General features: G+C 39.9%; 1 non-coding gene across 1 annotated transcript; it reads right to left on the bottom strand.

The window, feature by feature from the left end:
* Positions 1 to 20558: 20558 nt before the first annotated feature.
* On the bottom strand, positions 20559 to 20666 carry LOC130951568 (small nucleolar RNA R71). Its single transcript, XR_009074024.1, has one exon. It is a non-coding gene; the product is annotated as a small nucleolar RNA R71 (small nucleolar RNA).
* Positions 20667 to 23314: the final 2648 nt, after the last annotated feature.

Below are 23314 nucleotides of genomic sequence, written 5' to 3'. Positions count from 1 at the left end.
GAGGATGCTGTTATTCTAGAAGAAGAAGAGTTGGTTGAAGATTTAGGAGATGCTGAACCACCGCAGGAATCCAGAGTTGTGGAGAATTCCGTCAAAGATGTTACAATCGATGCTAAGGAGGATAGTGCACAGTCTCCAATGCAAATATCTTATGAAGAACTGGACGAAATAACCCAAGACTCATGTTTCCTTGATGATGATGATCACAAGTCAAGTTCTCTTGTCAATGAACTTGCATCTGCAAGCGAAATCCTTGAGATAGAAGAATCTTCCCCAAGTAAATACGAAGATGATGCAAAGGTCGACTTTTCTCAACCTCCCAATTATGACTCAAGTGATGAGGAAGATATCAGTGACTTCGATCAAGACATGGTTGAAATGGAAGAAATTTGCAAAGAAGTGGAGGAATTCACTGGAGACCACAAGGGAGTAGAGCTTGCAAAACCACTAAAAACACTGATCCCAAGGCCATTACCGCCCAACACAAACTTCAAGTGGGTAAAATCCTTGCCTTTTATCTTCAATTTTCCACTTGAATATGGGTTACTTGAAACAGATGGCCAGCTTAGAGCTCTTTGCGGCTTTAAGGGCAAAAGGGAAATGACTCGCACTCAGCGCTGGTATCCAAGATTCAATGAGGTTTTGCACCCCAATTTGAGGTGCAAATATTGGTGTCAAGCTCAATTAAAAGGATCTTGGAAGCTATTTGGTCATTGCAGTGAGAATTTAGATTACTTATCACCGGCTGGAAAAATGCAGATCAAGACAAAAACGGGTGTAAAAGTAGAGTTTGGGATCCTGGAATCTATTCTGACATTCAACACTCTGGGAGCCTGAAAATCTGTCTGAAACTGCTCAAGGGTTTTATGTGCCTTGTTTGGGACCCCGGAGGATGCAGGCATTCCAAACACTGGTGGAAATTTCTGGACGAATTCAAGCACAAGCCACCATAGCAGGAAGCTCATCAAATGTCCAACTTAAGGACTTTAACAAAAAGTGCTAGGTGGGAGACAACCCACCATGGTATGATCGTTCCCTCTCTACTTTACTCTGTTTTTGAATTTTGTTTGAACCTGGAATTTTTGCATGACCTTCATTACATTCTGTATACTGCATAAAAAAAAAGAGAGAAAGCACGCGACGCAACAGCATCGCTGACGCGTCCGCGTCACAAGTGCAGTAAAAGAAAAAGGAAAGTGAACAGAGAGTCATCCTGAAGCAAGGCGGCGTGCCTTTGGCATAATTTGTTCCACGCGACCGCGTGCCCCACGCGATCGCGTCATTTGAGGAAAATGCCTTCCACGCATCCGCGTCACTCACGCGAACGCGTGATCTGGATATCAGCGTAAAGATCCAACGCCCAGAAATTTGGGCTGGAATCGTGCAGCTAGTGTGCGTTTAGCACAAAATGACCCACGCGTGCGCGTCCCTGACGCGAATGCGTCACTTGCACAACACCCATTCCACGCGAAAGCGTGAGCGACGCGATCGCGTCGCATGGATTTTATGACCCCCTAAACCAAACAGAGAGTTGCGCTGAAACGACGCTGGAAGCGTGCGTCTAGCACAAATTCCGGCGACACGATCGCATGCTTCACGCGTCCGCGTCACCTATCTTGTACCCAACCCATGCGATTGCGTCGACCACGCGTTCGCGTCAATCCTATTTCACCATATTCACGCGATCGCATCCTCCACGCGTTCGTGTGGATTCGCGATCACTAACCCCAAGTCACGTGAACCCTATTCCATCGCGCCCCCAAACCTCAAGCCTTCCTCTCCTCTGCAACTCATCCCTCTCTCTCAACCACCTCCAGCCACCACCAGCAACCACCCAAACCACCCCGACCACCACCACGCCACCCAGACCACCCAGAACCGCCGCGACACCCATCCCCCACTCTTCTTTCTCCTTACTTCTTTTCTCTCTCTCTCTCTCTCTTCCGCCCCTTCCCCCACCGCGGCCAGCCTCAGTCTGCCGTAGCCACCTCCGCCGGCCACCACCCCGAACCTCACCCCCTCTCATCAAACCCCAACAGTCTCGCCTTCCTCCGCCACTTCCACCTCACCGCGGCCAACCTCCGACGGCCATTAACCTACCGCCGTGCCGTTGTGCCCCTCCTGGTGCCGCCACATCACCACTGCCTTCCCTCTGCCCTATCCCTTGTTCGTACACACACCAGGTTCCACCATACTGCGATCCCTCCTTGTGACTCATTAGTTCGTTTTCCAATTTTTGTTCTGAATAGGCTAGATAGAGATGCATGTTTATAGTGGATTCTAGGTGGTTAGGTAGCTAGGATCTGGATAGTGAATTTAGGCCTGATAATTGCACCGTTCTTGTTATCTGTTTATCTGTTCTGTAATTTTATTCTGACTATGATGTTAATACTGTTCATATGCTGCTCTTAACTATTTCATGCTGCTGTTACACTGCTCTTTCTCATTCTTGCATTTTGTGCAGCCTTATTTCAATTCATATGAACTGTTCTTACTATTCGTTTTCCGGGAACATCCAAGTTTAGCTGGAATGTTGCCCAATTTTCTGCAAATTGTTTCCTTTTTACATTCAAGACGTGGTTTTGGCATTTCTCAATTTTCCAACTAATTAACCAAACCCATTCTTGAATGCATGGGCCAGCATTTTTATTCCTTTTGGTTTCCTGGATAATAAATTGCATTATTGATGATTTGATTTTAATTTTTGCTACTTCTGTATCTATATGAATCATCATCAATACCCTGTTATCCCTGCTTGAATATGAGTTGATTGTTGCTTAAAATTGTGAAATTCTTATTACCTAGAAACTAATCATCATGCCACTTACTCTAACTTCCTTTTTACTAACTCACTGATTTTCGCTATCTAACCTCTTTTTCAATTTTACCCACTTTTAACTTTCTAACCCCCCCTTTGCCCTTTCACTACTTCTTTCAATTAATTTCACTCATGGCATGATTATTGTTTTTCCTAATTAACAGGCTTTCCACTTCTACCATATTTTGGAATGTAATTTCTCCTCACAGCTTTTCAACTCTAAAACAATCCAAAATATACATTTACTTAACTCATTTCATTTTTCTACTACTGGTGCCCGAAATTGCAATCACACTTTTGCAATCCGCACAACTAACCAGCAAGTGCACTGGGTCGTCCAAGTAATACCTTACGTGAGTAAGGGTCGATCCCACGGAGATTATTGGTTTGAAGCAAGCTATGTTTATTTTATTATTCTTAGTCAGGATTTCAATTAAAATTATCAGTTTGAATTATTAGAAAAATAAAAGAGCGTGAATTAATTACATGTAATGCAGTAATGGAGAATATGTTGGAGTTTTGGAGATGCTTTGTCTTCTGAATTTCTGTAATATAATATTCCATCCATGGAAAAGTGCAAAGTTCCTTCTATGGCAAGCTGTATGTAGGGTGTCACCATTGTCAGTGGCTACCTCCCATCCTCTCAGTGAAAACGGTCCAGATGCTCTGTCACAGCACGGCTAATCAGCTATTGGTTCTCGATCATGTTGGAATAGGATCCATTGATCCTTTTGCGTTTGTCATCACGCCCAGCAATCGCGAGTTTGAAGCTCGTCACAGCCATTCAATCCTTGAATCCTACTCGGAATACCACAGACAAGGTTTAAACTTTTCGGATCCTCAAGAGTGCGCCATCAATTCTAGCTTATACCACGAAGATTCTGATTACAGAATCTAAGAGATACTCATTCAATTTGATGTAGAATGGAGGTGGTTGTCAGGCACACGTTCATGGATTGAGGAAGGTGATCAGTGTCATGGATCATCACCTTCTTCATAATTAAGCGCAAATGAACATGTTAGATAGGAACACACACGTTTGAATGGAGAAATAGAAACAATTGCATTAATTCATCGAGACGCTGCAGAGCTCCTCACCCCCAACAATGGAGTTTAGAGACTCATGCTGCCAAGGAATATAAAATCCAGTTCTATAGACGTCATGAGATACAAAACAAGTCTCTAAAAGTTGTTTAAATAGTAAACTAGTAACCTAGGTTTACAGAATATGAGTAAACTAAGATAATTGGTGCAGAAATCCACTTCTGGGGCCCACTTGGTGTGTGCTGGGGCTGAGACTTAAGCCTCCCACGTGCTTGGGCTGTTTCTGGAGTTGGACGCCAGGTTGTAACGTGTTTTGGGCGTTGAACTCCAACTTGTAACTTGTTTCTGGCGCTAGACGCTAGACTGCAACATGACACTGGCGTTGAACGCCAGTTTAAGTCGTCTATCTTCGTGCAAAGTATGGACTATTATATATTGCTGGAAAGCCCTGGATCTCTACTTTCCAACCCAATTGAGAGCGCCTCAATTGGATTTCTGTAGCTCCAAAAATATCATTCCGAATGCAGGGAGGTCAGGATCCAACAGCATCAGCAGTTCTTTTTCAGCCTAAATCAGATTTTTGCTCAACTCCCTCAATTTCAGCCAGAAAATACCTGAAATCACAGAAAAACACACAAACTCATAGTAAAGTCCAGAAATATGATTTTTGCCTAAAAACTAATAATATTCTACTAAAAACTAATTAAAACATGCTAAAATCTATATGAAATTACCCCCAAAAAGCGTATAAATTATCCGCTCATCACAACACCAAACTTAAATTGTTGCTTGTCCCCAAGCAACTAAAAAAAAGTAGGATAAAAAGAAGAGAATATACAATGAATTTCAAAAATATTTGTGAAGATCAGTCTTAATTAGATGAGCGGGGCTATTAGCTTTTTGCTTCTGAACAGTTTTGGCATCTCACTTTATCCTTTGAAGTTCAGAATGATTGGTATCTATAGGAACTCAGAATTCAGATAGTGTTATTGATTCTCCTAGTTCGGTATGTTGATTCTTGAACACAGCTACTTTATGAGTCTTGGCCGTGGCCCTAAGCACTCTGTTTTCCAGTATTACCACCGGATACATACATGCCACAAATACATAACTGGGTGAACCTTTTCAGATTGTGACTCAGCTTTGCTAAAGTTCCCAATTAGAGGTGTCCAGGGTTCTTAAGCACACTCTGTTTTTTTTGCTTTGGACCTCGACTTTAACCGCTCAGTCTCAAGTTTTCACTTGACACCTTCACGCCACAAGCACATGGTTAGGGACAGCTTGGTTTAGCCGCTAAGGCCAGGATTTTATTCCTTTAGGCCCTCCTATCCACTGATGCTCAAAGTCTTGGATCCTTTTTATTACCCTTGCCTTTTAGTTTTAAGGGCTATTGGCTTTTTGCTCTTGCCTTTTGGTTTAAAGAGCTTTTGGCTTTTTCTGCTTGCTTTTTTCTTTTTCTTGCTCTTTTTTTTTGCATTTTTTTCTGCAAGCTTTGTTCTTCACTGCTTTTTCTTGCTTCAAGAATCATTTTTATGATTTTTCAGATTATCAAATAACATTTCTCCTTTTTCATCATTCTTTCAAGAGCCAACAATTTTAACATTCATAAGCAACAAATTCAAAAGACATATGCACTGTTCAAGCATTCATTCAGAAAACGAAAAGTATTGCCACCACATCAAAATAATTAAACTATTTTAAAATTCGAAATTCATGTACTTCTTTTTCTTTTTTAGAAAACAATTTTCAATTAAGAAATGCGATGGATTCATAGGACATTCATATCTTTAAGGCATAGACACTTAGATACTAGTGATCATATAGTAAGGACACAAACATAATTAAACATGAAGCATAGTAAACGAAAAATAGGAAAATAAGAACAAGGAGATTAAGGAATGGGTCCACCTTAATGAGGGTGGCGTCTTCCTCTTCTTGAAGGACCAATGGTGCTTTTGAGCTCCTCTATGTCTCTTCCTTGCCTTTGTTGCTCTTTCCTCATAGCTTTTTGATCTGCAGTCAATTGCTCTACCACTGAATTTTGGAAAAATAAAAGCAATGCTTTTACCACACCAAACTTAAAAGGTTTGCTCGTCCTCGAGCAAAAGAAGAAAGAAGTGGAGAAGATGGAGGAGATGGAAGTGTGTGAATGGGTGGGTTTGGGAGGGAAATGGTTTGAATTTGAATGGTGAGGTAGGTTGGGATCCTGTGGGGTCCACAGATCCAGTGGGGTCAAGGATTTAGCATCCCTGCTCCAATTAGGCGTACAAAATGCCCTTACTGTGCAATCCTGGCGTTTAACGCCATACTGCTGCCTGTTTCTGGCGTTAAACGCCCAAATATAGCCTGTTTCTGGCGTTTAACGCCAGACTGATGCTTGTTTCTGGCGTTAAACACCAGCTTGGTGCTTGTTTCTGGCGTTAAATGCCAGACAGATGCTTGTTTCTGGCGTTTAAACGCCAGAATAATCTTCCTCCAGGGTGTGCTATTTTTCATGCTATTTTTCATTCTGTTTTTGATTTTCCATTTGTTTTGTGACTTCACATGATCATCAACCTAAAGAAAACATAAAATATCCATGGAAAATAAATAGATATAATTAAATAATATTGGGTTGCCTCCCAACAAGTGCTTCTTTAATGTCAATAGCTTGACAGTGAGCTCTTATGGAGTCTCACAGATAATCAGAGCAAGGTTGGGACCTCCCAACATCAAACTTAGAGTTTGAATGTGGTAGAGCAAACTTAGAGTTTGGTTGTGGCCTCCCAATACCAAACTTAGAGTTGGACTGTGGGGGCTTTTGTTGACTCTGCAGTGAGAGAAGCTTTTCATGCTTCCTCTCCATGGTTATAGAAGGAAAACCTTGTGTCTTATAGTTTGCAATGTCTGCAAACCACAGAGCTTCCTGAATAGCAAACAATTGCTCATCCGGAAAGGTTTCAGAGATCTCAGTAGGAGGGAGGAATGCTCCTGCTACTGGTTCTATTCGGGACAGGTGATCAGCTACTTGATTCTCTGTTCCTTTTCTGTCTCTTATTTCTATATCAAACTCTTGCAGAAGCAACACTCATCTTATGAGCCTGAGCTTTGAATCCTGCTTTGTGAGTAGATATTTAAGAGCAGCATGGTCAGTGTACACAATCACTTTTGATCCTACTAAGTAGGATCTAAACTTGTCAATGGCATAAACCACTGCAAGTAATTCTTTTTCTGTGGTTGTGTAATTTTTATGGGCATCATTTAAAACACTGCTAGCATAATAAATGACATGCAGAAGCTTGTTACGCCTCTGTCCCAATACTGCACCAATGGTATGGTCACTGGCATCACACATTAGTTCAAAGGGTAATGTCCAGTCTGGTGCAGAAATAACTGGTGCTGTGACCAGCTTAGCTTTCAGGGTCTCAAACGCATGCAGACACTTTATGTCAAACACAAATGGCGTGTCAGCAGCTAGCAGATTGCTTAGAGGTTTTGCAATTTTTGAAAAATCCTTTATAAACCTCCTATAGAATCATGCATGCCCCAGAAAGCTTCTGATTGCCTTAACATTGGCAGGTGGTGGTTATTTTTCAATTACTTCAACTTTAGCTTGATCCACCTCTATTCCCTTGTTTGAAATTTTATGCCCAAGTACAATCCCTTCAGTCACCATAAAGTGACATTTTTCCCAGTTTAAAACTAGGTTGGTCTCTTTGCATCTTTTCAGAACAAGTGCTAAATGGTTAAGGCAGGAGCTGAATGAGTCTCCAAATACTGAAAAGTCATCCATGAAGACTTCCAGAAACTTCTCTACCATATCAAAGAAGATAGAGAGCATGCACCTCTGAAAGGTTGCAGGTGCATTACACAGACCAAAAGGCATCCTTCTGTAGGCAAACACTCCAGAAGGACATGTGAATGCTGTTTTCTCTTGGTCCTGAGGATCTACTGCAATTTGGTTGTAACCTGAATAGCCATCCAAAAAGCAGTAATATTCATGACCTGCTAGTCTCTCTAGCATCTGGTATATGAATGGTAAAGGAAAATGATCCTTCCTGGTGGCTGTATTGAGCCTTCTGTAGTTAATACACATACGCCACCCTGTAACTGTTCTTGTAGGAACCAGTTCATTCTTTTCATTATGAACCACTGTCATTCCTCCCTTCTTAGGGACAACATGGACAGGGCTCACCCAGGGGCTATCAGAAATAGGATAGATAATCCCAGCCTCTAGTAACTTAGTGACCTCTTTCTGCACCACCTCCTTCATGGCGCGATTTAGCCGCCTCTGTCGTTGAACCACTGGCTTAGCATCATCCTCCAATAGGATCTTGTGCATGCATCTGGCTGAGCTAACGCCCTTAAGATCACTTATGGACCACCCAAGAGCTGTCTTGTGTGTCCTTAGCACCTGAATTAGTGCTTTCTCTTCCTGTGGCCCTAAAGCAGAGCTTATGATTACAGAAAAAGTGTCACCTTCTCCCAGAAATGCATATTTCAGGGATGGTGGTAGTGGTTTGAGCTCGGGTTTAGGAGGTTTCTCCTCTTCCTGAGGAGTTTTCAGAGGTTCTTTTATTTCCTCTGGTTCCTCCAGATCAGGCTGAACATCTTTAAAAATGTCTTCTAGCTCTGATTCGAGATTCTCCATCATATGGACCTCTTCCACCAGGGAGTCAATAATATCAACGCCCAGGCAGTCGTCTGATGTGTCTGGATGTTGCATAGCTTTGACAACATTCAACTTAAACTCATCCTCATTGACTCTCAGGGTTATCTCCCCTTTTTGGACGTCAATGAGGGTTCGTCCAGTTGCTAGGAATGGTCTTCCTAAAATGAGAGTTGCACTCTTGTGCTCCTCCATTTCCAGCACTACAAAGTCAGTAGGGAAGGCGAATGGCCCAACCTTGACAATCATGTCCTCAATTATGCCTGATGGGTATTTAATGGAGCCATCAGCAAGTTGAAGACAGATCCGGGTTGGTTTGACCTCTTCAGTCAAGCCAAGCTTTCTGATAGTGGATGCAGGGATTAAGTTGATGCTTGTCCCAAGATCACATAGAGCTATCTTGGTGCAGTTACCCTCTAATATGCATGGTATCATAAAGCTTCCAGGATCTTTAAGCTTTTCTGGGAAGCTTTTCAGAATGACTGCACTGCATTCTTCAGTGAGGAGAACTCTTTCAGTTTCTCTCCAATCCTTCTTATGACTCAAGATATCTTTCATGAACTTGGCATAAGAGGGTATTTGCTCAAGTGCCTCTGCAAACGGAATCTTTATTTCAAGAGTCCTGAGATAGTCTGCAAAGCGGGCAAATTGCTTATCCTGCTCCTCTTTGCGGAGTTTTTGAGGATAAGGCATCTTGGCTTTGTATTCCTCAACCTTAGTTGCTGCAGGTTTATTTCCTACAGAGGTAGGTTGAGAAGCCTTCTTGAGGGATTTATTATCAGCACTTGCAGGTGTCTGATCCCTCACTGGCAATTGAATACCAGGGGTGGAAGCTGGAGTGGCGTTAGACGCCAACTCCTTATCTGTTTCTGGAGTCTGAACGCCAGAACTATGCTCCCTTTGGGCGTTCAACGCCAAATCCTTGCTTTATTTCTGGCATTGAACGCCAGGAATGAGCATGGTTTGGGTGTTCCGCGCCAACATTATTCCTCTCTGGGCTCTGATTGTCCTCAGAGGGATTTTGAGTAGTCATTTGTTCATTTCTTGGCTTCCTGCTGCTTTGAAGTGAGGTATTTAATGTTTTTCCACTTCTTAACTGAACTGCTTGGCATTCTTCTGTTATTTGTTTTGACAGTTGCTTTTTTGTTTGCTTTAACTGTACTTTCATATTCCTGTTAGCCATTCTTGTTTCTTGTAGTATTTCCTTGAATTCGGCTAGCTACTGAGTTAGAAAATCCAGCTGCTGATTGAATTCATTAGCCTGATCTACAGGACTGAGTTCAGCAGTTACTGTTTTAGCTTCTTCTTTCATAGAAGATTCACTGCTTAGGTACAGATGCTGATTTCTGGCAACTGTATCAATAAGCTCTTGAGCTTCTTCAATTGTTTTTTTCATATGTATAGATCCACCAGCCGAGTGATCTAGAGAAATCTGAGCTTTTTCTGTAAGCCCATAGTAGAAGATGTCTAATTGCACCCACTCTGAAAACATTTCAGAGGGGCATTTTCTCAGCATCTCTCTGTATCTCTCCCAAGCATCATAAAGAGATTCATTGTCTCCTTGTTTGAAGCCTTGGATGCTCAGCCTTAGCTGTGGCATCCATTTTGGAGGAAAATAGTGATTCAGGAATTTTTCTGACAGTTGTTTCCATGTCCTTATGCTGTTCTTAGGTTGGTTATTTAACCACCTCTTAGCTTGATCTTTTACAGCAAATGGAAATAGTAATAATCTGTAGACATCCTGATCTACTTCTTTATCATGTACTGTGTCAGCAATTTGTAAAAATTATGCCAGAAACTCTGTAGGTTCTTCCTGTGGAAGACTGGAATACTGGCAACTTTGCTGCACCATGATAATGAGCTGAAGATTCAACTCAAAGCTACTAACTCCAATGGAGGGTATACAGATACTACTCCCATATGAAGCAGTAGTGGGGTTAGCATATGACCCCAGAGTCCTCCTGGACTGTTCATTTCCACTTAGTTCCATGATGGAGCAAAGAAGATGGTATGGATGTTGATATTGTCTATTTTATTATAAGAATAATTTTTGAAATAATAAAATAAAAAAAAACCGAAATAAAAATAAAATAAATAAAGAAAGAAAATTAAAAATTAAAATTTATAAAAATTTGAAAAAGTTTATGAAGATTTTCGAAAAATTTGAGGAAAAAGAGAAAGTGGTTAGGATATTTTTGAAAAAGATAATAAAATATATATTAAAAATATCTTTTTTTAATTAAAACTTAAAAAGATAAGAATTGAAAAATTTTGAAATTGAAATATGAATTTTTATATAAAAATTTCGAAAAAGTAGTTTAAAATTAGTTAGAAAATATATTTTTTTGAATTTTGAATTTTATGATGAAAGAGAAAAACACACAAAAGACACAAGACTTAAAATTTTTAGATCTAATGCTCCTTATGTTCGAAAATTTTGGCGGAAAAACACCAAGGAACACCAAACTTAAAAATTTTAAGATCAAAACACAAGAAAGACTCAAGAACACCTTGAAGATTCACAAGAACACCATGAACAAAAGAAAGAACATCAAACTTAAAATTTTTAGAAAACCAAGATAAATTTTCGAAAATTAAAGAAAGATCAACAAGAAAACACCAAACTTAAAGTTTAGCACAAGATTAAATCAAGAAAAATTATTTTTGAAAAAAAAGATTTTAAAAAGAAGATGCCCAATTGCCAAGAACATAGACCAACGCTCTAGCCAACTGAGCTATAAATTCAATGTTGTTTTTAAAGATGATCATATTTATGGATAAAAATAAAAATTTTTGAAAACTAATGTTTTGAAAAAGTACAAGAAAAACACGAAAACACACAGAACAAGAAAAACTGAAGATCAAAGAAGAACAAAGAACATAAATACGAAAGTTTTAAAGAAAAATATAAAATATGCAATTGACACCAAACTTAGAACAAGACACTAAACTCACGAAAAAAAATTAAAATTGAAAAAAGAAAAATAATATTTTTGAAAAAAAAATAAAAGACTCTGACCCAATTGCCAAAATCTTCCTAATCTAAGAAATAAAATAAACCTTTAGTTGTTCAAACTCGAACAATCTCCGGCAATGGCGCCAAAAACTTGGTGTCCGAAATTGCATTCACACTTTTGCAATCAGCACTACTAACCAGCAAGTGCACTGGGTCGTCCAAGTAATACCTTACGTGAGTAAGGGTCGATCCCACGGAGATTATTGGTTTGAAGCAAGCTATGTTTATTTTATTATTCTTAGTCAGGATTTCAATTAAAATTGTCAGTTTGAATTATTAGAAAAATAAAAGAGCGTGAATTAATTACTTGTAATGCACTAATGGAGAATATGTTGGAGTTTTGGAGATGCTTTGTCTTCTGAATTTCTGTAATGTAATATTCCATCCATGGAAAAGTGCAAAGTTCCTTCTATGGCAAGCTGTATGTAGGGTGTCACCATTGTGAGTGGCTACCTCCCATCCTCTCAATGAAAACGGTCCAGATGCTCTGTCATAGCACGGCTAATCAGCTGTTGGTTCTTGATCATGTTGGAATAGGATTCATTGATCCTTTTGAGTTTGTCATCACACCCAGCAATCGCGAGTTTGAAGCTCGTCACAGCCATTCAATCCTTGAATCCTACTCGGAATACCATAGACAAGGTTTAAATTTTTCGGATCTTCAAGAGTGGCCGCCATCAATTCTAGCTTATACCACGAAGATTCTGATTACGGAATCTAAGAGATACTCATTCAATCTGATGTAGAACGGAGGTGGTTGTCAGGCACACGTTCATGGATTGAAGAAGGTGATGAGTGTCACGGATCATCACCTTCTTCATAATTAAGCGCAAATGAACATCTTAGATAGGAACACACACGTTTGAATGGAGAAATAAAAACAATTGCATTAATTCATCGAGACGCTGCAGAGCTCCTCACCCCCAACAATGGAGTTTAGAGACTCATGCTGCCAAGGAATATAAAATCCAGTTCTATAGACATCATGAGATACAAAACAAGTCTCTAAAAGTTGTTTAAATAGTAAACTAGTAACCTAGGTTTACAGAATATGAGAAAACTAAGATAATTGGTGCAGAAATTCACTTCTGGGGCCCACTTGGTGTGTGCTGGGGCTGAGACTTAAGCCTCCCACGTGCTTGGGCTGTTTCTGGAGTTGGACGCCAGGTTGTAACGTGTTTTGGGCGTTGAACTCCAACTTGTAACTTGTTTCTGGCGCTGGATGCCAGACTGCAACATGACACTGGCGTTGAACGCCAGTTTACGTCATCTATCTTCGCGCAAAGTATGGACTATTATATATTGCTGGAAAGCCCTGGATGTCTATTTTCCAACCCAATTAAGAGCGCGTTAATTGGACTCCTGTAGCTCCAAAAAAACCATTCCGAGTGCAGGGAGGTCAGGATCCAATAGCATCAGCAGTTCTTTTTCAGCCTAAATCAGATTTTTGCTCAGCTCCCTCAATTTCAGCCAGAAAATACCTGAAATCACAGAAAAACATACAAACTCATAGTAAAGTCTAGAAATATAATTTTTGCCTAAAAACTAATAATATTCTACTAAAAACTAACTAAAACATGCTAAAATCTACATGAAATTACCCCCAAAAAGCGTATAAATTATCCGCTCATCAACTACTCATTTGCCACTTCGTGCTTATCTTGTTATTTGCCTACTTGTTTTCCTGCTTTCATTCCTCAATTAAAGAAAGGCAACAACTGGCAAACGAAAAAGAGGTGAATCCTCTATGTCTCTCCTAGAACTTCTGCATGATGAATCCTGGCAGGACAAGCACTTTACCGCGTAGGAGAAGGCTGACATGCTCCTCCCTACCAATGATCCAATTAAGTTTGCAAACCGATACTGTGAGCTGAATTTTCCCGTGTTTGCTACCTCCAGAAATCTGTACCTGAAGAGGACTTTGAAAATTCCAGAAGAACTACAGCAGTACACCTCCGATCAGATCAAACAACGAGGCTGGTTCTTCTTGGAGAGAGACTTGACTGAGGTAAATGCTTCCTGGGTAAGAGAGTTTTACTGCAATTATTTTAAGACTTCCCTGGATGCAATGCACCTCAGAGAGAAACAGATACTGGTCACTGAAGAGGTCATTGAGGATATTCTACACCTTCAGCCTAAGTCAGATTAGCCTGACGGTTACCAAAAGGCTGAAGAGGACATGCGCTTTCTGCGATTTGACTGGGATGCTGTCAAGGAGAGGATAGCCCTTGACCCTACTATCCCATGGGTCATGGGTAGGAACACCACCATGCCTAAAGGAATTAAGCGGATATACTTGAATGATGAGGCTCGGCTCTGGCAAGGCTCGGCTCTGGCACCAGATCTTGAGTAACTTTATTATGACAAGCACTCATGAGACAGAGCTGCCTGCCGCTATGATCACCCTCTTCTGGTGTGTGATGGAGGGTAAGGACCTGTACCTGCCACGTTTCATCCGGCACTATATGGCCAGGGTCCATATCAGAGGCACCCTCCCCTTCCCTTATCTGGTCACCCAGCTAGGCCGTCGAGCTGACGTGCCTTGGGAGGATGCTGATGAAAAGTCACCTGCTGCGGACTACAAGAAGATCATTTCTCACAGCAGGAACTTTCTGGCTTTAGGCTACAGACCTCCATTCCTTACTGCTTCTGATGAGTCAGCCACACCTTCAACTGCCCCCTCTTCTTCCACTGCTGCACCTGCTCCGCCCACTGCACCTCCAGCTTCTCATGAGCCTATTTACCATTTGGTGCATCGACTCTTCGCTTGCTTGGATTGTATGGAGTGTCGCAACAAGCGACGCTATGAGCACCTCAAGTTGATGATCCGGTCCGGCGACGATATCCCCTCCGAGCCTAACACCCATTCTGACACATCTGAGGCGGAGGCGACCGCTCATGAGGAGGAGACGCCCACCCAGGCTGAGCAGGCAGGCCCGGAGCAGGCTGCGCCACATCCTACAGAGCCACACCAGATACAGGCAGCAGATCCCGAGATTCCTATCCAGTCAGAGTCTCCTCTACCGCAGGCAAATCCTCCTACCTTCTTCCAGTCTGCAGATTCTTAGACCGCCACTGAGACACCAGCAGCCCATCCTTCCAGAGATGACACTCCTTCACACCCGGCTTGAGTGAGCATCAAGGACGATGCTATTATTTAAGTGTGGGGAGGTCGCCATCTCTGACATCTATTTATTTTGGTGAACCACTACAGACTCTTATCTTATTTTGTCTATTTTCTGTATTTTATTTGCATATTTTTCTCTCTTTTGTTTTTGTTATACTGTTGCATTATGCACTCTGGGCTGTATATATCTTGGATATTTTAGCTTTATTTGCACCTTAGTTTACTAGTTATATATTAAGTGGATTAATTAGCATAGTTTATCCTTTTTAGCATATGATAAGTTGATTTGATTGAAAAATAAAAAGGAAGTAAGCTAGAGACTTTAACAGAATCAAAACAATCCACACCCCTTGTATATATAGCATTACATGTTAGTTAGTTAACAACATTTCATCAAGGAGGAACACTAAAACTTTAAAGCCACCCAAATAAATTTTACATTGAGAATAATGGAAACTCTTAATTTCTACTTGCATGACATACATAACTAATATATGGTTTATGAGCTTGAGAACACACAGCCTGTGAGTTTTGAGCTTAATTGTATGGTTGCATTCAAACCATAAATTTCATTCCTGTGTGTTTTGTCCTTCTTTTTCATTCTGGTGTTCTTTACTTTGCTTTAATCTATATGTCCAACATAGAATATAGATACATACCAAGATAGGATTGAGGCCATGTTTGATTATTAACTCACTTATCCCAAATAAAGCCTACCTTTTATGCCATCCTTGTTAGCCCCCTCGAGCTTGTTAATCCCCTCTTTTTCTGTAAACCACATTACTAGCCTTAAGCAGAAAAACAAATTAAAAAAATCCCAAGTTGAATCCTTGGTTAGCTTAAGATAGATAGTGTGTAAAAATTTAAGTGTGGGAAATTTTATGGGAATATAGGATGATAGAAAAAGTAGGAAATTAAATTGAATTAGTTATTTGAAAATTTTGGGAAGCATGCTCATGTGAAATCAAATTAATTAAATTATCATGTGCATCAAAAAAAATTTAAAATTTTATTTTCAATAAAGGGATACAAAAAAAATTCCCCAAACGCAAAATAAGAAAAATCAATGCACATGGGACAAAGTTAAATTTAATGCATGAGTTTGCAATTCAAAGTGGAAAAATTTGGGTAAATAGGTTAAGAAACTTTGATTTATATAAAAAGTATGTATGTTAGGTGAGGTCTTAGACTAATCAAGGATTCACTTATTAGCTCACTTAGCCTTATACATATACCCTTACCTCTACCTTGGCCCCATTACAACCTTAAAAAGACCTCATGATCTTTGTATGTCTGTATTCTATAATTGTTGATTGGTTAGATGAAGAACAAAGTTATAGAAAGTAAGGATAAAAAGAAGAATATAGTGATTAACCCAATAAACACTGAGTAACTAGAGAGTAAACACAAAATCTAGTGAGGGTTCAATAACTCATCACCATATATCTCTGCCTCAATCATTAATTGTTTTGCAAGTTTGGAAAATATTTTTACCCATCTCAATTGTAAAAGTGCTTTAATATTATCCAAGGTTGGCTATGCGTATATGATTCCTTGAGAATGTGAATTAATTTAATTACATGTAAAGCTTTATATATAGGTGAATAATAACTAGATTTGCATGACTCATTTAGGTAGTTGCATCTAGGATAGATTGCATTGCATGAGATTCCACCACTTTACCTTACTCTTTATCTTGGATTTAGCATGAGGACATACTATTGTTTAAGTGTGGGGAGGTTGATAAACCCATATTTTATGATATATATTGTGCTCAATTTAAGTGATTTATTCAACCCTTCACCTACTTATTCATGTAAATTGCATAGTTTTGCTTTCCCTTCCTTATTATGTGATATATGTGAAATACATGTTTTCTATGCTTTAAAAGTAATTATTTTAATTACCCTTTTATTACCATTCGATGCTGTGATTTGTGTGTTGAGTAGTTGCAGAGCTTCTAAGGTAGGAATAACTTAAAGGATGGAAAGGAAACATACGAAAATGGAAGTAAAGCACAAAATAGAGTTTTTGAAGAAACTGACAGCGACGCGAATGTGTGGACGACACGACCGCATGCCCGGCGCGAAAAGGAAGTGACACGACCGCGTGACCCACGCGGCCTGATGAGCGGATAATTTATACGCTTTTTGGCATTGTTTTTAGTATGTTTTTAGTATGTTTTAGTTAGTTTTTATTATATTTTTATTAGTTTTTAGTTAAAATTCACTTTTCTGGACTTTACTACGAGTTTGTGTGTTTTTCTATGATTTCAAATATTTTCTGGCTGAAATTGAGGGACCTGAGCGAAAACCTGATTCAGAGGCTGAAAAGGACTGCAGATGCTGTTGGATTCTGACCTCCCTACACTCGAAGTAGATTTTCTGGAGCTACAGAAGCCCAATTGGCGCGCTCTCAATTGCGTTGGAAAGTAGATATCCTGGGCTTTCCATAAATATATAATAGTCTATACTTTGCCTGAGATTTGATGGCCCAAACCGGCATTTCAAATCAGCTCAAAACTGCCCGGCGTTAAACGCCGGAACTGGCACAAGAATGGGAGTTAAATGCCCAAACTGGCACAAAAGCTGGCGTTTAACTCCAAGAAAAGTCTCTATACATGAAAGCTTCAATGCTCAGCCCAAGCACACACCAAGTGGGCCTGGAAGTGGATTTTTATGTCATTTACTCATCTTTGTAAACCCTAAGCTACTAGTTCTCTACAAATAGGACCTTTTGCTATTGTATTTTCATCTTTGGATCTTTGAATCTTTTGATCATTTTAGGTCTTTGGATCATGTTTTTATGATTGAACCCTGTTTGGGAGGCTGGCCATTCGGCCATGCCTAGACCTTGTTCTTATGTATTTTCAACGGTGGAGTTTCTACACACCATAGATTAAGGTGTGGAGCTCTGCTGTACCTCGAGTATTAATACAATTACTATTGTTCTTCTATTCAATTCGGCTTATTCTTGTTCTAAGATATCACTTGTTCCTCAACTTGATGAATGTGATGATCCGTGACACTCATCATCATTCTCACCTATGAACGTGTGCCTGACAACCACCTCCGTTCTACCTTAGATTGAGTGGATTTCTCTTGGATCCCTTAATCGGAATCTTCGTGGTATAAGCTAGAATTGATGGCGGCATTCAAGAGAATTCGGAAGGTCTAAACCTTATCTGTGGTATTCTGAGTAGGATTCAAGGATTGAATGACTGTGACGAGCTTCAAACTCCTGAAGGCTGGGCATTAGTGACAGACGCAAAAGAATCACTGGAATCTATTCCAACCTGATTGAGAACCGACAGATGATTAGCCGTGTTGTGACAGAGCGCGTTGAACATTTTCATTGAGAGGACGGGACTGTAGCCACTGACAATGGTGATGCCCAACATACAGCTTGCCATGGAAAGGAGTAAGAAGGATTGGATGAAGACAGTAGGAAAGCAGAGAGACGGAAGGGACTGAGCATCTCCATACGCTTATCTGAAATTCTCACCAATGAATTACATAAGTATCTCTATCCTTACTTTATGCTTTATTCATAAATCATCCATAACCATTTGAATATGCCTGACTGAGATTTACAAGATGACCATAGCTTGCTTCATACCAACAATCTCCGTGGGATCGACCCTTACTCGCGTAAGGTTTATTACTTGGACGGCCCAGTGCACTTGCTGTTTAGTTGTGCGAAGTTGTGATAAAGAGTTGAGATTGCAATTGAGCGTACCATGTTGATGGCACCATTGATGATCACAATTTCGTGCACCAAGTTTTTGGCGCCGTTGCCGGGGATTGTTTGAGTTTGGACAATTGACGGTTCATCTTGTTGCTTAGCTTAGGTATCTTTCTTCAGAGTTCTTAAGAATGAATTCTAGTGTTTCAAGGTGATGTTCTTATCATCACTAAAGCTGATTGATTCTCATCAATTTAGCTCTTGAATGTAATGTCCTGCTGAAGCTTGGCTAGCCATGTCTAATTTCTTTAGACTGAAGCTTTAGACTAACATTGCATGATTCCTAGAATTCTCATTAAGAACTTTGATACCCTTATTTTCTTTTTCACTCAATTTTCAAAAAATAAAAAATCATAAAATCATAAAATCATAAAAACCAAAAAAATATTTTATGTTTCTTGTTGAGCCCAGTGTCTCATTTTAAGTTTGGTGTCAATTGCATGTTTCTATTCTTCTTGCATTTTTTTTCGAATTCATTCATGTGTCTTAATTGATCTTCAAGTTGTTCTTGATGATTTCCTTGTTCTGATATTTAAATTCTCTTGTCTTTAGTGTTTTGTTGTTTCTCATATGCATTTTCAATTTGTTAGTGTCAATAGTATACAAACTTCTAAGTTTGGTGTCTTGCATGCATTGTTTATTTGATTTTAGTTGCATTTTGATTATTCCTCATCATTAAAAATTCAAAAAAAAAATTTCTTTGTGTCTTTTCAAGTCAATAATACAGAGAATTGAAGATTCAGAACATACAACAGAGGAATTATACAGAAAAAGCTGGGCGTTCAAAACGCCCAGTGAAGAAGGAAAACTGGCGTTTAAATGCCAGCCAGGGTACCTGGCTGGGTGTTTAACGCCCAAAAGGGTAGCATTTTGGGCGTTAAACGCCAGAATGTACACCATTCTGGGCGTTTAACGCCAGGATGGTACAAGAGGGAAGATTTTATTTTTAATTCAAATTTTTTTCAAGTTTTCATAATTTTTCAAAATCAAATCTTTTTCAAACCATATCTTTTCAATCATATATTTTCAAAATCAATTTCTTTCCATTTTCAAAAATACTTGCTAACAATTAATGATTTGATTCAACATTTCAAGTATGTTGCCTTTTCTGTTGAGAAAGGTTTAATGTCTGAATCATATCTTTTAAATTTCTTGTTAGCCAAGTCATTAATTTTCAAAATCAAATCTTTTTAAATTGTTTTTCAAATCATATCATCTCAATCATATCTTTGTAAAAATATATCTTTTCAATCATATCTTTTAATCACATCTTTTTCAAAATAGTTTTCAATCATATCTTTTTTATTTCTAATTTCAAAATCTTTTTCAATTTCACTTTATTTCTTTCCCAATCTTAGTTTTCGAAAATCAATTACCATTTTTCAAAATTTCTTTTAAATAATTCACTTTAATTTTCAAAAATTTCTTCCCCTCTTCTCACATCCTTCTATTTATGGACTAACACTCCTCCTCAATGCACAATTCGAACTCTATCTTTCTTGATAAGTTCGAATTCTTCTACCTCTTCCTTCTATTTTTCTTTTCCTCTGACACCTCAAGGAATCTCTATACTGTGACATAGAGGATTCCATATTTTCTTGTTCTCTTCTCTTTCATATGAGCAGGAGCAAAGACAAAAGCATTCTTGTTGAGGCTGACCCTGAACCTGAAAGGACCTTGAAGCGAAAGCTAAGAGAAGCTAAAGCACAACTCTCTGTAGAGGACCTAACAGAAATCTTCAAACAAGAAGAAGACATGGCAGCCGAAAACAACAACAATGCCAACAAATGCAAGGAAGGTGCTGGGTGACTTTACTGCACCTACTCCCAACTTCTATGGGAGAAGCATCTCCATCCCTGCCATTGGAACAAACAACTTTGAGCTTAAGCCTCAATTAGTTTCTCTAATGCAACAGAATTGCAAGTTTCATGGACTTCCATTGGAAGATCCTCATCAGTTTTTAGCTGAATTCTTGCAAATCTATGACACAGTCAAGACTAATGGGGTTGACCCTGAGGTCTACAGACTTATGCTATTCCCTTTTGCTGTAAGAGACAGAGCTAGGATATGGTTGGACTCACAACCTAAAGAAAGCCTGAACTCTTGGGAAAAGCTAGTCAATGCCTTCTTGGCAAAGTTCTTTCCACCTCAAAAATTGAGTAAGCTTAGAGTGGAAGTCCAAACCTTCAAACAGAAGGAAGGTGAATCCCTCTATGAAGCTTGGGAAAGATACAAACAATTGATCAGAAAGTGTCCCTCTGACATGCTTTCTGAGTGGAGCATCATAGGTATCTTCTATGATGGACTGTCTGAACTGTCCAAGATGTCATTGGACAGCTCTGCTAGAGGATCTCTTCATCTAAAAAAGACTCCTGCAGAAGCTCAAGAACTCATTGAAATGGTTGCAAATAACCAATTCATGTACACTTCTGAAAGGAATCTTATGAATAATAGAACGAATCAGAAGAAAGGAGTTCTTGAGATTAATACTCTGAATGCCATATTGGCTCAGAACAAAATATTGACCCAGCAAGTCAATATGATTTCTCAAAGTCTGTCAGGAATGCAAGCTGCACCAGGCAGTACTAAGGACGCTTCATCTGAAAAAAAAGCTTATGATCCTGAGAACCCATCAATGGAAGAGGTAAATTACATGGGAGAACCCTATGGAAACACCTATAATCCTTCATGGAGAAATCATCCAAATATTTCATGGAAGGATCAACAGAGACCTCAACAAGGTTTCAACAATAATAATGGTGGAAGAAACAAGTTTAGCAATGGCAAGCCTTTTCCATCATCTTCTCAGCAACAAACAGAGAATTCTAAGCAGAGCCACTCTGACTTAGTAACCATGGTCTCTGATCTAATCAAAACCACTCAAAGTTTCATGACTGAAACAAGGTCCTCCATTAGAAACTTGGAGGCACAAGTGGGACAGCTGAGCAAGAAAATTTCTGAACTCCCTCCTAGTACTCTTCCAAGCAATACAGAAGAGCATCCAAAAGGAGAGTGTAAGGCCATCAACATGGCCAAATTTGGAGAGGAGAAAGAGGCATTGAGCACCACTGAGGAAGACCTCAATGGACGTCCACTGGCCTCCAATGAGTTCCCTAATGAGGAACCATGGGAATCTGAGGCTCACACTGAGACCATAGAGATTCCATTGGATTTACTTCTGCCATTCATGAGCTCTGATGAGTATTCTTCCTCTGAAGAGGACGAAGATGTCACTGAAGAGCAAGTTGCTAAGTACCTTGGAGCAATCATGAAGCTAAATGACAAGTTATTTGGTAATGAGACTTGGGAGGATGAACCCCCTTTGCTCACCAAAGAACTGGATGACTTGTCTAGGCAGAAATTACCTCAAAAGAGACAGGACCCTGGGAAGTTCTCAATACCTTGTACCATAGGCACTATGACCTTTGAGAAGGCTCTGTGTGACCTAGGGTCAAGCATAAACCTCATGCCTCTCTCTGTAATGGAGAAGCTAAGGATATTTGAGGTGCAAGCTGTAAGAATTTCACTAGAGATGGCAGACAATTCAAGAAAACAAGCTTATGGACTTGTAGAGCATGTTCTGGTAAAGGTTGAAGACCATTACATCCCTGCTAATTTCATAGTCCTAGAGACTGGGAAGTGCATGGATGAATCCATCATCTTTGGCCGACCCTTCCTAGACACAGCAAAGGCTGTGATTGATGTTGACAGAGGAGAATTGATCATTCAAGTGAATGAAGAATCCTTTGTGTTTAAGGCTCAAGGATACCCCTCTGTAACCATGGAGAGGAAACATGAAGAGCTTCTCTCAAAACAGAGTCAAACAGAGCCCCCACAGTCAAACTCTAAGTTTGGTGTTAGGAGGCCACAACCAACTTCTAAGTTTGGTGTTGAACCCCCACATTCAAACTCTAAGTTTGGTGTTGGGAGGTTCCAACATTGCTCTAACATCTGTGAGGCTCCATGAGAGCCCACTGTCAAGCTTCTGACGTTAAAGAAGCGCTTGTTGGGAGGCAACCCAATGTTATATTTATCTATTTTCCTTTGTTATTTTATGTTTTTTGTATAGGTTGATGATCATGGGAAGTCACAAAATCAATTGAAAAAGCAAAAACAGCATGAAAAACAGAAAGAAAAATAGCACACCCTGGAGGAAAATTTGCTGGAGTGAAGATAGAAAAATGGGCGTTTAACGCCCAGTCTGGCACCATTCTGGGCGTTTAACGCCAGAAAGGGGCACCAGACTGGCGTTTAACGCCGGAAATGGGCACCAAGCAGGCGTTAAACGCCAGAAATGGGCAACAGCCTGGCGTTTAACGCCAGGATTGGCAGAAGGAGCATTTTTGCTCGCCACTTGGTGCAGGGATGAATTATCCTTGACACCTCAGGATCTGTGGACTGACAAACCCCGTTTTGACGGTTTATCTTGTATTGAATTTAGGGGATTTTATCACCTTTTACCCACATTTATTCAATGAAATAGCATGGTTTTGTATATTCTCCTTTAATTGTGCTTAAGAGTGAAAACATGCTTTTTAGGTCTTAAAATAGCTAAATCTAATTCTCCTTGATTCCATTAGATGCCTTGATATGTTTGTTAAGTGATTTAAAGTTTAGGAGGCAAAGATTGGATCAAGGAAATGAAGAAAGAAGCATGAAAAGTTGGAGAACTCATGAAGAAATGAAAGAACCGGAAAGCTGTCAAGCCGACCTCTTTGCACTTAAACGACCATAACTTGAGCTACAGAGGTCCAAATGATACGGTTCCAGTTGGGATGGAAAGCTAACATCTGGGGCTTCGAAACGATATAAGATTTGCCATAGTTGCTACACGTATAGGGGCGCGCACGCGCACAGTACGCAGACACGCCGATGCTGCATGTGACTTTTTAAGATGCAACTCATGGCCAGCGATTT

This window comes from Arachis stenosperma, chromosome 1, assembly GCF_014773155.1.
Source record: "Arachis stenosperma cultivar V10309 chromosome 1, arast.V10309.gnm1.PFL2, whole genome shotgun sequence".
Taxonomy (NCBI): Eukaryota; Viridiplantae; Streptophyta; class Magnoliopsida; order Fabales; family Fabaceae; genus Arachis; species Arachis stenosperma.
Note: the sequence above shows the minus strand (reverse complement) of the source record. Positions and strands in the feature narration are given on the sequence as shown.